Here is a 17,516-nt window from a genome sequence, read left to right on the forward strand (position 1 = left end):
TTAGGCTGAATGCTGCTCCCAGGAATATGTACCCTGACTTCAAACACATAAGCAAGCAACCCCTTTTTGTCTGTGCAAACTGAAGCCACAATTCTCCCACTACTACTCCCGGTTCAGCTTGCAGATGTTGAAGAAGCTTTTTAGATCAAGTCAGTACTCTAGAGCCAGCAAACATCGCTGGATGAAGAAAACACATGTAAAATGTGTATTTGGTGCATATAGTCTTTGCTGGATAGCTGGAGCACAGCTAGTGCATTTGTAAACCTTTTGACTTCTGAAGGTGCGTTTTCACTTCTTGCCCTCAGGCCATTACACTATTTAGACTAAGAAATACCATAATCCACACTTCCCAAGGAATCTCTTTTAAGTAGGCAAGAAGGGTGACCACTAATTCAGTCCAATGCACTACACCCTTACCTAGCTTTTTTGCTAATCTGTTTGAACCGCTACTTGATTTTGTCGCTTTGTAGTAGGGCTACTCTTAATTTTCTTTGCCATTATTGGCCAGTTTGCTCTGTAAAAGACTGCAATAGTATTCAAACCCTCAGGAATATGTTAGATCATCAGAAAGAAATCAAAAAATCTGTAAATGCCAATAAACAATAAATAAGATGGTGGCTGGGAATATAACTGTATTCCCTTCATCCTGCTATAATAATAATAACCACCACAATAATAATAATAATAATAATAATAATAATAATAATAATAATAATAATCATCATCATCATCATCTAAAATCCCAGTACAAATTCTTGCCATCCTCTTGTCTCAGCTGAATGCATAGATGAAATTAAAAGCATAAGCTGATACTGGATGGCATGAATTAAGGCAGAGTACACATCCCAAGTTTAGCATCCACTTTGAGTAAAGATAACACCTCACCTCATATAGACAATAAAAAACTCACACTGAAGTGTATGTAACTCAGTAAGGTCAGGATATCTTATGGCAGTAAAAAAGGAGCTGTCTAGACTTTGAGTGTTAGGAGGTTTGTGCATTGTCTGTGATGATCTCTTATCAAAGTATTAGTACCAACACTCCTTTTGGGATTCTGAGTATTATCACTTTTTATATCAGCTCCATACTGGATAAGAATAGAAACTGAACTACTTATATATGTTCTCTGTTTTAAACTTATTTTTAGAAACTCAATCCTTCTATTATAAATAAGCCAGAGAAGCAAACCAATATGAATTGAAGGTGAATGAATTACAGAGTTATAGATTCATAGAATAATTTAGGTTGCAAGGGATCACTGGAGCTCACGTGGTCCAACATCACAAGTACCCTGTTCAGGGCTGCTTTTTCTAGCTCTTGGTAGGAAATAGTTCCAGAGTTGACTGGTGATGTGTTTTTGAACTATTTACATACCTACATTTCAAAACCTGAAGGAAAAATAAGGTTTATAATTTAGAAAAAATAGTTTAGCAGTCCCATACAAAATTTCTAAATAATATTCTCTGTGCAAATTAGTGTGGGAAGTTTTCCTTATGCTTGCTAGGGAAAAACAGCTGAGAACATATTTTTTGTTCTTAGTTTCAAGATGTAAAGCTTGATGCAGAATGGGTTATTTATGCTGACAGATAGGTACTTACACAAATAAGCTGACCAGAGATCCCTATGTTGGAGACAAGCAGAGAACTAAAAAGCATATAAGAGAACTATCTAAACACACACACACACACACACACACACAAAAATCCTTATGAAGTGCTCTGCAAAGGTATGTGGTAAAAGAAACTGGCACAGTTGTGTTTGGAGGTGAACCTGACAGCAGAGAGACTTAAAACTTAAAATCGCCTTTTTTTTTTTTTTTTAAATCAATTTAAACCCAAGGACCTCAAAGCTCTTTGTTCTCAAATAAAAGATTAATAAAACTTCTTTTTTGCCATCTCACAAAAGCTGATGTGGAATGGGACAGTCATTTACTGGCAGCATTACACAGGATCATAAGATCAGGTGGCAGATATCACCATGAACTGAAAACAATGACATATTAAGATAGGCAGGATATCATTATGTGCTCTGTAATTTGGCTAGCAGATCTGGTTTACTTCAGCCAGTATTGTGGTGAGTTCTTTGTAAACTTTTAGAGCTCCTGTTTCATAAATCACCTGTGCTAGTGACTTAGCCACCCTTAGTGTTCCATGTTCCAGCCACTGTCAGTGCTCTACTCCTACTCCTCTGTTCCTGAGTCAGGCAGGAGATTTCTTTCATGGCGTCCTGAAGCATAAAGGCGGAACTTGAAAGCCTTTGAATCAAACCAAAATAATCTTTGCTGATTTTACTACCAAATACTGCCAGACACAGGCTCAATGGCTTGCAGCTAGGTGGAGTCTCTGGAAATGACACGAAGTTGCCTCTGTTGTTGGTGATTCAGAAGAGAGCAACCTGCCCTTCAAAATGTTACATACAGGAGCAAGAGGTTGAAATCACTTTCCGTGAATATTTCTTCTCCAGTCCCTCCTCCCTTTCAGGCAGACATGTGCTAAGGTCTTACAAACAAGTGTCATTTCTTAACCTATTTTAGAAGAGCTTGCTTTGATGTTCCTCTTTATGTTCTGTTGCATGAAATTAAAGAGATACACTATTGTTACTTTACGAAAGAGGAAACAAATACGACGTTCCTATCTGAAAATACAGAAAGCCAGCATAAACAGAACATTTATGTACAGGTATGTTAGGAATAAGAAAGTTAGTAAATTTTTCATAGGTGGCTGTTGCAAGGGAGACATCTGCATTTGACTTTCCCATTTTACATGTTATTAGAGGGATTTAAACATGTTAACTGTGCAAATCCAGTGGTAGCTTCAGAGGGGGTCTTTGCCACCATCTATTGGTGAACTAAAGGAAAAGGCAGAGTAAACTGACCTTGCTCATGTTCCCTACTGTACCAGTGCAGTCTTTTGCTCCATTTTGAGGTTTTGGGGTAACAATTATTTTTTTTCTTACTCTGAGACATAACTGTATTTATACCCTCTGAGTGAAGAGCTGTCATAGCCAAACCTTAACAGCTGGCTTGTGATCCCACACACCTCTCAATGGAGAAGAAGGGAGCACTTAAGTTGCAGAGAAGGATGTCTTTCTAATGTCATTTGTTAATTAATTTGTTCCTGGTTTGTGGGAATGGAATTGGGCCTATTTTCTTTGCTGGTTTCAAGAAAAATCACACTGATGCTTGACAGTGCTGTTGGTGCTGACAAATCTTGAAAGAGTGCTGTAAATGGTAGTTACTTATGCACAGTCCAACAAGAGGGGCATCTGTGAATGGGTATTCCTTAAAAGTGAAATGTTTGCAGAACCAACCTAAAAAGACCAGGGAAGGGAATGAATGTCAGCAACAGAGCCAAAAAGGTAAATCTTTAAAGATGACTATTGGTATGAAATTAGTTTGTTCTATCAGATTTGTCAACACTGCTTGCACATGCATATTCCTTATGAATAAGGCTTTTATAATGCAGGCTCCAAAATTAATTCAGGTAGAGTCAGTGACAGCAGTGAATAAGCACACAGGCAGTTTAAAGAGATTGCTTAGTTTTCAAATCAACAAATTGCTGTGGTTCTACTTAATCCATCAAAGAAGGAAAAGAGAACAATCTGGCAGCCAGGAGGGAAGATATAATGGTAAAGGACATAATGTTCTAGCTATTTTAGGACCCATTTACACTATGAAACTGGTGGCATTTTAGAGAACAGTTGTTGAACACATTTGGGGAACAGCTGTGTCATTGCTAAAGTGTAAAGACTAAAGTGTGTATAGACCTGTAGGGGTGTTTAAGAAGAATCTGGGGGTCTGAGGGGATTCTGTTCAGCTTAAAGTCATGTTTTTACTCAATTTCACTATGAGTAAAGAAGTACTAGCAGAGTCAAATGACTTTATGAACACCCTTTATTTCCATGAAAATGGCATCAATTATATATGATAAGTCTGATAGCTGTATCAATCTTTCTTAAATAAGACTAAATAACAGGGGTCAAAAATCTGCCTTCAGTGTTGATTCATAGATATTTTGGTCACCATTTAGGGATCTCTGTTCCTTGAAAAAGACACTTTCTCTCCCTCCTTCCCTTTTTCTTGGTGGGGCTGCCATTTTACTTGTGCTTCAGACTAGACATGCCACAGAGAAGTAAATTGAAAATAAAGAAATACATCTCATCACAGGATGATATGAGAAAGACTTTCAAAGTCATTATGAGGTAACTTTTATATTTCTAGAAAAGACTTTTTTATCAACTCACTTATCAAAGCCTCCCTGTCAAACCTGACCTGCATGATGTGTTCAAAGTCTGCATGCATTAATTACTTTTGGATGGATAACTGAAACAGAATAATGAATTACTTTGCAGCAGTCTCAGGATGTGTCTCATTAGCTTATCTGCATGTTTACAACCATATACATGTGTAGATGCTGTAGAAGTATTTGCTGTAGCCAGAGAACAGTGAGTGGTCTGTGACGGTGAAGTGATGGCAGCTCACGTCTGCTCAGGTGTGCTCCCAGAACTATTTTCAGGAATACTGAGTTAAATGATCTCTGCTTTTCTTCCTGTCTTAAAAGTTATGACTGCCATCTCTCTATTATTATTGCATCTGAAAATTAATTTCTTTCCCTGATTGGATTTATTAGCAATTTCAGACAATAACTGTCAAACTAATGTAATTGACTGCATGCTGCTGAAGCATTGAACACGTACCATTGACCTGAAAGTTACTTGGTAGCTGCTTCTTGTAATCAGGGTTACTTTTGTGTATGTGGATAGCACAGTTGCTTCCACTAATTGTGTGTGGACATATTGACCATTTTCTACTCTGCTGTGTGAACAAATGTCTAATTTACATAAACAATGGTGTCATTTGCATATGCAAATGGTATTAAAAATCTACACAGGAACTGGACTTCAGTTTATGAAGATCTGAGCAGGCATTCCATCTCTGGCTTAGTCTACATTGAGACAGCCAAAATGCCACTACAGCTTAGTCTTGACTCATAACTCCTGCATTTACAACTAAGCAGTCTAGGACAATTTATATCTGCCTTTTATTATTTGTAGTGATTTGAATGCCTTTACATCTAGGGCTTTAAATTCAATATGTTCTTATTGTGTTATAAATTCAAAACACACAGTTCTTGTTCCTGAAAACCACCAGATGAAAGAGAAACAAAACAAAAGGAAGAAACTACCTGTCAAACTGTGAGGGAAGGGGGAAACAAACAATGTATATGCTAAAACCCACAACAGATTAAAAATATTATCTTTTTAGGAACATGTGTGGTTCTAGGACTAAAACAGTCAATGAATTTTAGTAGGGTTATTTTAATATTTTTCCTTCAAATTTACCATTCTCCACCCTCTTTGCAGTATCACACCTTTTCTCACTTTGAAAACTATGGTGAAGAAAGCAGTTAGTGCCTGAACAACATTTGATTCAGGCTTAGAGGGAATGCTTGCTTTATACTAGAGAATCTCAGGCATTAATTTCCTGTTTCTCGCAGATCCTGTTTGCTCTCCTTCTGGGGAGGGCAAAGAGTTTAACATTCCCTGGCTGCAGTGGCCCTCTGGATTTACTGTGCTGATATTTACCTAGTTCAGGTAAATATATTTGGTTTAGTAAAAGAAGTCAGAATGAAGTATGTGATACTTGTCACTTTCCAACAGCCCCTGTCACAGATGTTCTTGTGGGAAGAATAAATTCTGCCTGAATAAATTAAAGTTGACCTTCTGTGATTTAAATTATAATTGTAATAATTTTAGTACCATTATTGTCATTGCAGAAATACTCTGGGTTTATTGTGGCTAAATTTAGGGCTTTCTAGCTTTCCCACACTAGATAACTCATTTGTATGGGCGAACGCAGTGGTGCCTGATGGTTTCCCACTGTTGACAAAACTTTAAAATAAAGCTGTATGGAGACTTTCAGTTTGTTTTTGTTGTCTTGAAAAAAATACGGATTTTGGCAAAACACTTGACAATGGAACATGTAATTAAAATTAGTTATATTTTGGATTCCAAAACATTTCCCTGTTGGCTCATAATTTCTTTCCTTCATAAAGGGACTATGACAGCCTCATCCCATGTGAGAGAAGGTCTTTAATGATGGAAGAGAAAATCCAGCTAGGGAGCACAATATGCAGGGGAGAATGGGAGCATTCAGCAACCAGTGTATGAATTTCATGAGGCATTGTAATAAAACATCCAAATAAAATAGTTAGATTTTCATATATAAACAAAAATGCAGACCTTTCCAGCTTTATGATTTTTTTTTAATTATTATTTTGTTTTGCTCATGAAATGAATATTTTCTAAGACAGGAAATTCTTTAATAAAAATTCTATGTGGCTGTAAAAAATAGATTAGAGTCACAAAAACTACAGCTAGGAATTGGCAGAGATTTGGAATACAAATTGAGATAATCTTATAAAAACTTTATTTCTAATTGTATTCATTTTTAGCTTGGTCTTTTAGTAGCAAAACCATGTAAAATTCCTTCTCCTTGCAAGGGTCTAATTGCTTTTTGCAGTGTTTCTAAACTCTTCACAGATTTCTTCGGAACTCTCAAACAGTTCAGTCTGTGGGATGTCCTCTCAACATCCAAGCTCACCGAAGTACTTCAACTCAATCTCCATCTTTTTCTGATACCACCTCTTTGAAAAATTATGTTTATTTCTGGATATACAAGGGATATGTAATTATTGAGGCAATATTAAAACTATAGGAAGTTTAACACTTGTCAGCAGTCCAGTCATTCATAAAAATTCACCCAACTTGAGACATCCAATTGGCAAAGGTACTTGGGGAAATCATAGCTGGAAACTAAATCAAAATAATGTTCTAAAGTGGAGATGTTTGTCTGAACAGCAAGGGAAAAATTAGAAAACAAACTCAGGTTTTTATTTCATGTAAGAAAGTTAAATTAATCAAGCATTTTTAACTCAGAGGGTTTTGTTATTTGCTGCCTTGCTCAATTGAGGCTCCTGCACGCTGTAGCGCCTGACAGTTCTAGCCTTGACACTTCTAATAATGCCTTCAATATGTCCTGAAAATTCTTGTAAGAGGGGATTTATGTGACGAGTTAATCAAAGCAGACTATACAGCAGTGTGTTTTCATCCCAGATAAATATCCGTGTTCCATTACTGAAGCTGATAAAGTATTTGATGGACAGCAGTGACTTGCTGCCTACTGTTCCTGTGCCACTGGGTATTTATTTTTTACATTCGAAATGCATGAGCAGGTTATATATTCAGATTTTTTCCTAATCTTACAACTGATTGCCTAAAACCTCCCATCTGTGGCTTACACTGGTTGAGAGTAGAAGCACTTGCTTTGATAAACTAGATGCTGCAGTGATTTGACGCAAATGAATTTTTCATGCAGACTGTTTCTGTGGGGCTTCTGGCACTAAGTTCCCATGAAAACCACATGCCTGGCAGAACTCAAACCCAAGACTGTAGCTGATGAGGAATGACGCATGATGAATGACAAAAGCTCATTTTAAGGTATGGCTCATTCAGAGAATGGTGGCTCTCTATCCAAGCCAGGCAGCTGCAGACTGTGAGATACCAACCCAAATTACCTTCACAACCAGCTGGTCCAGGGTATTTCCCAGTATATGACTGTTCCAACATTACACAATGTAGATAAAGGAAGAGACTAGCACACTAAATCCACTGGCCTCTAAAATAGCAGCTGTTGCCCCTCTTTCTTCTTGCTACCCCAGATGATGTATCTACAGTACTCTCAAGTATTCACTGTGAACTGGGATGCTGAGAACCAAAGGCATTTATCACCATCAAAGTGAAGAAAGAGATTGCAGCAGTTGCCTTGATTAACAAAAAAGGATCAGTTTATAGTGTAACCAGTAAAGCAATGTAACCTTATGACTTTCAGAAATGTTTCCAAGGTTATGACAGTGTTTGCCTGACCTCTTCTATAACCTTTCCTTAAATTATAAAGCCATGGGAAAGAGAGATAACTGAAAATTTCCCAAGTGCAATGCCTCAGGCTTTGCCTAAAGCCCAGGGTGCTGCTCATCCATCTGCTCTTTGCAAGAGAAATGCTGGTTTGTGTTTGCCACAGGGAACTATTTTCCAAGGCTTGGCACCAGTGATACCAACTGCAAATAGGGGTCATCTGCAGTGTAACAAGAAGTAGCTTTCAGCATTGGGTGTCTTAAAAATGCCTTGCAGTCCTACAAGGATCATTGTCACACTGAAATTTTTATCATCTGCTCAGTTCACCCTGTAGCCATCCTGTAGCCACCCGGTAGCCAACTTCAAGCTTAACTGGTCAAACAAGGCCAAGAAAGAGTTAAGGCCATACTGTTGCCTGACAATATGGAAGGAAATGTTACAAACACACACAAAAGATCCAGTTAATCTCAGTAAGTAGATGGCCATGCTTATCCTTTTTCAACCAGAGCCCAAATGTGTCTGTGTTCTGGACAGCCTCCCTTCAATCTAATTTCCCACTTAATTTCACTACTTCAGCTTCAAAGTTTGCATTGAGTAGCCGATAAGACTTTCTCTGTACAAATTTTATCTCCTCTCTTTCTTCTCCAATAGCTTTGGTGTCTTCACTCACCCATGGTCCACATCTTTGAGAATTGAGGTTTAGAATAAAGATCTGAAGGCTTGATGGCTTTCTCTGGAGGTAGCTATTGAGGGCTAGCCTTCTGGCCACCTATTGTCCAGGGTGGGCTGAGGAATTTATACTTTAATATCCTGCTTGAGCTATTAATGTCACATATTGAATGTTATAGAAAGTATGAATTACACATACATTCTCTAAATTCATGGTCTTTAGTATATTACCAGCTTTCAAAGATTTCATGACACATCAGTGATGACAGTTACTGTAAAAAGATTTCTAGTCCAATATGCACTGTCCACATTTGGCTTTAGAGTTTGTGCCTTCAGTGTTACACAGTCCATCTTCCGCTCATCAGTTAGAGTCTCTGATTGTGTTTCCTCGGGGCTTCCTTCGGACCACAGCACCTTCATTTAGCCAGAACTTTTTGCAGAGACCTATCAGTAGAGACGCTCAGTGGAATTAGTACAATACCTTTGCTCTCAGTTGGGTTATTCCCTTCTGTGGACAGTGTCACTCATTTGTAGTGTCACTCATTTGTGAGACATGACAGTTTCTGCCCTCAAGTCTGTACTGAACAGGCATTGGAATATTTTTTCACTAGCAGCATCTTTATTTAATTAATCTTTGGATTTATTTGAACTACTGTCACTGTTCCCCTGGGTTTCTAGCCATATCTATATCTCTATATCTCACACAATGTTTCTTTAGGTCTTGTTTGTAGGGATTTTCTGTGCACTACACGGATTACACAACCTTTTAACAGTCGTATTATTTACAGTCTTTTTCATCGTTCTGTTCACTCTTTGCACTACCTTTTGAAGAGTTAAATTAATCAGGGAATTTATTTTGCACCAGTTTTGTATAGAAAACCCTCAGTAACTGACTAACCAAATAATTAAAGTGTTAGCATGTGTCTTTATAGTATTAGATCTGACAAAATGTTTGAAATGTGGGAAGTATAAGTGATTTTAGCCCCTTGAGAAGTGCAGTATTCACTCAAGTATATGCTGATTTTATAGTCTTACGAACTGGAAATTTAAATATTGCTTGAAAAGACCTCCTACAGAATTTATTGACCTGTTGTTAGGAGTTTGACATAAGGGAGATCACCTCCAATTAACTCAGAAATTAAAAGCTGTTCCTACATTTTATGTCATGAAACTTTATGCAACCTTCTTGAAACACACTAGAATTGTTTAATTCTGTACCACAAGCTGAGATGTATAAACATTTGTGAGATTGGATTTTTGGATAATAGATCTTTGAAGGCAGAGATTTTATGTTTAAGGAATATACTTGTACATGAAAGCTGCTTCAAAACCATGTAGGATATGAATTTAAAACGTGCCAGCTATTTTTGCACAAACTCTTCATGTGGCCACTCTTAATCCAGAGGATCTTTCTGAAATTGCCTCCAACTAGTTTGGAAGCAGATTAATATAAAGGCATCCATAGTGTGGAATTAGAGTAAGCATAGAAGGGGAGTGACCATGGAGCTACTTTTGCTGAGAAAATTTCACCGGGCTGTTTTCCCACATTGATGCAGCTCATCACAGTGGGGTCCTGATATTGACTGGAGCTTTTCTCTGCTTCTGCACCACATAAGAATTTATGACTGACAGCACTGCAGACTATTGAGCTGTTTGAACTGTTTATAGTTGCACTCCTCTTTTGAAACATAGCAGATACCTCTTTTTGGTAGATTTCTTCCTGGTAGCAAGCTGTCACTTCCCCAGTTTGCTGGTGCGGTAAGATGAATGCTTAGAAAGCAAGATACACTTGATTTTATTCATAAAGCATTGCACACGTGATAGAACAGCTGAGCTCCATCTAATTAAGCAATAATTCACCATGGGCAGCAGTGTCTTTCAGAGAGGTTATTGACTGACTCAGCTGTATTGCTGAAAGTCATAAGACTGTGGGCCACACAACTGGAAGAGCAGTAATCCTCTGGGACATTATTTTCCAGAATGCTTTACTAATATGAAGTAAGTAAGTTTTTTCCTGCATTAAATTTTGCTTGCTTATTCAGTGTTTATGTTATACACTGAGAGTAATGCCTGGCTTCATGGAGCACAGCAATCTCTGTGCTAATGATGTGAGGTAGAGCCAAGACAGATGAACAGTCATGTACTCCTGCAGGTGTGTTACCTGAATGAGATCTATTGGCCCTCCTTAAACTGTTAGCAAGGCTGCTAGAGCTAAACTTTGATGGAATATATATGGTGATATGATCACAGCTTTACTAGTGCTTTATTTCTTCTGGCTTTGCATTTAAATTTTGTTGAATGTAGCTTCAAAATCAAATGTGAGAATGGAAGAGCAGAGGGTAGGCTGAGTGGTGAAGAGAAGCACATACACAACCTGTGGAAGAGGTATTGAACCAAAGGTCATATTGAACCATTTATGGAGAGAAAGGAAAGAAATTGTAACTACTAGACAGAGCAGCAGAAGAAAAGAGACAGGCAGGAAGTAGGTAGCATCATTAAAGAAACATGGAAAAGCTGAAAGTAAAAGAAATATGGTTGTAAGAGATGCTGAAAAAGGATTGCTGGTAGGAAAAGTAGGCCATGAGAAGATGTATAAGCAGTATGATTTGCGATGGGAAGGAGTCTGGAGGAGATCTGGTCAGAAACAATGTTGATAATTCTGCAAATCTAGGGACCTAGAAAGGTAATGGAAGAAAAGGCTCAGAAGCTCCAGTGATTTATCTGCAGGCACAGGCAGGAAGCAGGCTGGTGGCTGTAGGGATTAGGTACTTCAGAGAGCTACTGTTTAGTCCTTAGATTACAGGAAAAGGTGGTAGGGCTCTGTGGTCTTTCAGGCGTGGCACAGAGAGAAGCAACAAACAATCATCTTTCCTTTGTGCCTCGAGTCTCTAATCTGCCTATAATTTGTGAAAATTCATAGAGTCTGAGTTACTTAATGTAGTAGTTTCCTATGTTTTCAATCTTGCTTAATTTAGTCTTTTAAAAATTTGTGTGAAATCCCATGTTGCATTATGTTGTCTGGAAATACCTTTTTTTATATATATATATAAGTAAGTAAGTAAATAAATAATTAAATAAATAAATAAATAGAAAAAATACACAACCCTTGTGGGGGAGAACATGGGCTGTGAATTACCTATCTGTAGCAGCACTTCTGAGAGGTTCTCTTCTCACCTTTATTCTTTCTTCCTTTTGTGGAGAAGATAAATACATGTAAAATAGAAAATTTAGAATGTCGTTAATCATAGCATCGTAGAATGGTTGGAGTTGGAAAGGACCTTAAGATCATCTAGTTCCAGCCCTGGCCCTGTGTAGCAGAGTATCAGCTGGGGTCATATTGCTGTTTGGGTGCCATCTGAAATCTGTCAATTCCTGTGGTTGATTTTCTAAGTACTTGGTTGGATGAGGCCTTGGGTAATATGGTTTAGAGCGAGGTGTCCCTGCCCATGGCAGGGGGGGTTGGAGCTTGATGATCTTGAGGTCCTTTCCAACCCTAACTATTCTATGATTCTATGATTCTATGACATGGCATGCCCCAAGTTGCTGTTAAATACCTGGGTTTAAAAGTTCCTCTGGAAAGTGGCTGGCCCCAGTTGCCCTCATTCCTGCCTGTTGGGGTCAGTGGAGGCATAAAGGAGGGACAGTAGCAGCCCTTCTCTGAGAGAGCTGGGACAGTGAGACAGGTTGAGGCATGAGCTCTCCCTGAGGTATAAGCAGTTCTCTTTCCAAAACCACATTTGCAGGTAAGAACTGCAGGTAATATCTGGGCTGAGCTGGAAACAGTAGGGTTGTTCTTGTTCCCTGAAGGCAGGTTGTGATATACATGGCTGAGAAGTGTCACAAAACCCAGATGAATAACTGCAGCAGGCTTGACTTCAGCCTCTCTTTCCTGGAGCAAATTACTATTTGTATTTGTGTCACTTTTTCAGATTTCCCCTAATCTAATGGTGATTTCCATCCTCAGAAGCCCTTCAAAATAATCAATATCTTTGACCTCCCTTTAAGTGATAGATGGAAAATCTTTGAAAATACTGAGTGAGGCTCATACCGGCACCATCTGCAGGTGACAGATTGGTGCCCCAGGGCCACCTGAAAGTTTTCTTCTTAGAGCATCTACCCTGTTTGGATATCAACTGCTCTAGCAGGAACTCTTAAAAACCTGGATAGGAGACCAATGTTAATGTAAAGTCAGAGAGGAAAGTTCTGTATTTTCTTCCTCTTGGAATCCATTTTCAGTATTTTCAATATACCAGTTCAGCTGATAATCCAAACCATAAACCCTCCAACCATTATCAGCTAAAAGCCTCTTGAACAACAGATTATCTGGTGATCTTGCCTTAAATTAAGTCTGTTGTAGTTAGGCACACATGACCTACTCTGTAGAACATTGAAGGTGATTAATCTCTTTTGCTTTGCAATGGAATTGTATTAGGTAAGATCACAACATTATTTAATGAGGTTTAGCCATGGAGATGCTAACCTGTTTCTGGAATATGCTCCTTTAACTCTTTCATCTGGATGTGCAAGCTCAGACTCTAGATGAAAGTAGATTTGTCTGCACTGAAAAACTCAAGAATCAGAAGTAATTAATAGACTTTTGGTGGATTAGTTAAATCAGATTAATTCCTGATCTTCTTCCAAAGCAAATTAAACTAAACCAAGTTAAGGCCACTTTCATTCTGAGTAAAAACATTCATTTGCCAGCTTAATGTAGTTTAACAAATCTTCTTTAAAAGTGAATTTGGGTTACTTCTTTTGAATATTATCCCACACCTAGTTCCTTTGCATTCAAACAGAAATGGGTTCAGCAATGCTGTATTCAGGATTTTAGGGCATGGTTGAACCTGACACCCAAGATTACATCCTATGATTAATACTCAGGAAAAAGTGTCTGCGTGACTGATAGGAATAAAGTGAATGGATCTTTATTCAGTTTTATGTGCAAAATTGAAACAGGTTAGGCTACTTCTATATTTTCAATGTTTATCCTGTGGATGTCTACAAACAGGGTGATGAAAGCATTTAATTTTAGCAGCAAACTGGATGGAAGAGTAGCATTAGGGAAGACAGGTTGAATCACCTGAATTCTTACTCTTCCAGGATCAGAGGACTCTAAAGTTGTTATGACTCTCCTCATGTAATCTGGTTTACTGCTGTTTAAGGTTAGCAGGTGAGTTGTACTGTAAGTCCTGCTGAGTGCTGAATGACTGGGAAAAGTTTGAAGCTCCTCTCTGTTGTGCATCTGGGTTTTGAGCTGGTGGCTGCCCAGGTGGAGAGATCACTCTGTGTGCCCAGCTCCATGTCTTATTTTTGAGAGTGGCAGAACCTTTGTCTCCTGCATTTCCACTCTAAGAAGTGTGGCTCTTTTGTTTTTTTTGTTGGTCTGATCCTGATGGAGACAAAAGTACTAGGAACTTCGGCTTTTGATGTGGCCTGTGTGTGGCAGATCTTACCTACTGTGACTTTGCCTAGCTATATTGTGGTTAAAAAAAAACCAAATACCCAAAATATGGTTAAAAAACTCTGTTTCCCTTTTGTTTGTTTTTTTTTTCAGGTCAGTCATTTAAAGCTAGTTGTCTCACTTTTAAAAGGAGACATGTATTTTGTGTATGAAGTTGAAAATTACACTATATGCTCTTTAGTACCATGTATATGGTACCATGTACCATGTATATGTACCTGTAGCCTGCTTATGGTGGAAAACTTTTGTGTGATGCAGTTTACTGACTGAAGAATATCATAACCAGTATTTAAAAACACAAGCAGATGAGTTATTTTCTTTCTGTGTATTTGCCCATTTGACTATGCTCCTACAAGACTGCAAAATATAACTCAAATTCAGCAACTGGTAGCACCAGGGTAGAAAGGGGGATCTTAAAGTATTTCTACTGATGTTCAGTGGGACAGTGTGTAGTCTCAGAGGTTTGTCTGTGTGTTATCACTAGCAATATCAGCACCTAAAATCCTTGTGATGTTTCTTGTGTTCTGCTCTGATGTGTTGTGATTTTGATGGGACTTGTCATCTGAAGAATTCATGATTCCTGTCATCTGAATTACAATGCACAACTATGCTGCTGCTTTTTCAGATCTGCTAAACCATAGTTCACAAATGCATCCTAAAGCTGTTCTTGCTTTATTGACTTATATCTCTGTTTCTGGAAACTGATTTCTTTTGATTGTAAGAGGGTTTGAAAGAATGAAAAAGGTTCCTGCTTTGTGAAGATGTTGGAGAGAACAGTTTAAGTCAGGGGTGTTTGAACCAATAAGTCTCAGGAGCAGGGTGGGCACACTGTTCCAGTGTGGTACCTGAGCTCATCAGAGATTCTTGCCCTGAGAGAGTTGCCACACAGAGCTCTGTTGTGCCTTTTAGATTCACCACCTAGGGTCTCTTGTGTGTTATTTCATTGCACAGTGTAGGTAGGCCTGAAGGAGGTACCCTGAGCTACCACCTACATGCCTAGAAAATGTTTGGTAAAGGTTTTTGAAGATGGGAAATGGTGTTATCTAATTAACACTATGACTTCATTACATTAGTCAGGTAATGTAAAATGAACTTAGAAATGAAGGTAAGTATATCTCATACTTCCATAAATTGTCTTCTGTATTATTGGTGGTACAAGAGGACTTTGGTCTAGAATAATTTCTGGTTCCTTGGAAATAAAGTATCATTCTGCAGTGCATGTTAAATAAAGAAATCATAATAATTCCCACTTAACAGAGAATCCAAACGGCTAACTATAGTTTCATATGTACATGGGGCTTTTTATGTGACTTTGTTTGAAATGAGAAAGTGAGTATCAAAATATGAAAAGTTTCCTTCCTTGACAACAGGCCAAGTTTTACTTAAGAAAAAGGCAGTGCACTTTAAATGTTGATTCGTGGTAGTTTCCCCTAGCCAATTTGATCTGATCTATCTCTAAATCCCAGCACTTTGAAATGTAATGAACTCCCAGTCTTTGATTGTATCTGACACCAACAGAGTGTACTGATCAGAAAAATCTTCCTTTGATTTCTCTGGGTAGTGGATCAGATGCAGCAGTGAAAAGGAATGAGCTGAAGAACAAATGAACAACATAAAGCAGTGAACTTTTCATCTCTGTCCACAAAGATGTTCTTTGGAACTACAGACAACACAGTCCTTTCTTTACTCTTAGAGTGAGCAAAACTTTCTATACACGGAACCTGCAAATCACAGAATAATATGAAATCTCTCGAAACAAAAAAAATAAAATAAAATCAGTACATATGTGTCAATGTGGGATTTCCAGTAGGCCCTTCTGATATATAATCCTCCACAACTATGCATGTGCAGTCTCATAGACCCTTTTTTAAAAAACAGGTGTAAGTCTCAGATCTCTTCAAGTGCAAACATAGTATTTATCAGCCTTCTGTGTTTAAATCTTATTAGAGCTAGTTGAACAGAACCAAACTTTCTTGAATCTAAGATTTCAGGCACTACTCATATCTGTAAGTCTGCAGGCATACTCTTGAGATGCAGGTACTGACATCCTTTCTGGTATGTCCATCCTGTGAACAGAGATTTGTACAACTTAAGAGCTCTCAAGTCTCAGACTATTGATGATTCTTCATGCTACAGTTGTAACATGGACAACTCCAAACTCTTCCTTTATCTTCAGCAGTGTATGAGGGTCTGGCTATAGTATAGGCTTCTCGAGCATTCAGAATCACAGAATCCCAAGGGTTGGAAAGGACCTCAAGAGATCATCTGGTCCAACGCCCCTGCAAAAGCAGGGTAACCTAGAGTACATCACACAGGAACTTGTCCAGGCGGACCTTGAATATCTCCAATGTGGGAGACTCCACAACCCCCCTGGGCAGCCTGTTCTAGTGCTCTGTCACTCTCACAGTAAAGAAGTTCTTCCTGATGTTAACGTGGAACCTTCTATGCTCCAGTTTACACCCATTGCCCCTTGTCCTATCACTGGATATCACTGAAAAAAGCCTAGTTCCATCATCCTGACACCCACCCGTTACATATTTGTAAACATTGATGAGGTCACCCCTCAGTCTCCTCCAAGCTGAAGAGACCCAGCTCTTTCAGCCTCTCCTCATAAGGGAGGTGTTCCACTCCCTTAATCTTCTTTGTGGCTCTGTGCTGGACTCTTTCAAGCAGTTCCCTGTCCTTCTTGAACTGAGGGGCCCAGAACTGGACGCAATATTCCAGATGCGGCCTAACCAAGGCAGAATAGAGGGGGAGGAGAACCTCTCTTGACCTACTAACCACACCCTTTCTAATGCACCCCAGGATGCCATTTGCCTTCTTGGCCACAAGGGCACATTGCTGGCTCATGTTCATCTTCCTATCCACCAGGACCCCCAGGTCCCTTTCACCTTTGCTACTTTCCAGCAGGTCAGTCCCCAACCTGTACTGGTACATGGGGTTGCTCTTCCCCAGATGCAAGACTCTACACTTGCCCTTGTGGAATTTCATCAAATTTCTCCCCACCCAACTCTCCAGCCTGTCCAGGTCTCGCTGAATGGCAGCACAGCCTTCTGGTGTGTCAGCCATTCCTCCCAGTTTAGTGTCATCAGCGAACTTGCTGAGAGTACACTCGGTTCCCTCATCCAGGTCGTTGATGAAAATATTAAACAGCACTGGTCCCAGCACCGACCCCTGAGGCACTCCACTAGTCACACACCTCCAGCTAGATTCTGCACCATTGACCACAACTCTCTGCCTTCTTCCTTCCAACCAGTTCTTGATCCACCTCACTACCTGATTGTCAAGCCCACACTTCCTTAGCTTATCTATGAGAATGCTGTGGGAGACAGTATCAAATGCCTTACTGAAATCAAGAAAAACCACATCTACTGCTCTACCACCATCCCTCCACCTAGTAACTTCCTCATAGAAGGCTATAAGGTTGGTCAAACATGGCTTCCCCCTCATAAAACCATGTTGGCTGTTCTTAATA

General features: G+C 39.0%; 1 long non-coding RNA gene across 2 annotated transcripts in view; it reads left to right on the top strand.

Annotated features, from left to right (window-relative positions):
• Window positions 1–3,270: 3,270 nt before the first annotated feature.
• LOC133217295 (uncharacterized) overlaps window positions 3,271–17,516 on the top strand; it is a 78,681-nt gene continuing 64,435 nt past the window's right edge. Inside the window, exon 1 of one of the 2 annotated variants that reach the window (XR_009726849.1) lies at window positions 3,271–4,200. This is a non-coding gene — a long non-coding RNA (uncharacterized LOC133217295). Of the gene's footprint in view, window positions 4,201–12,762; window positions 12,974–17,516 lie in introns of those variants that run through there. The other variant, XR_009726850.1, reaches the window with a different exon arrangement.

Source organism: Neopsephotus bourkii, unplaced genomic scaffold (genome assembly GCF_033783945.1).
Source record: "Neopsephotus bourkii isolate Nb327-2 ecotype Australia unplaced genomic scaffold, CSIRO-AGI_Nbou_v1 NB_1132, whole genome shotgun sequence".
In the NCBI taxonomy this organism is placed as follows: domain Eukaryota; kingdom Metazoa; phylum Chordata; class Aves; order Psittaciformes; family Psittacidae; genus Neopsephotus; species Neopsephotus bourkii.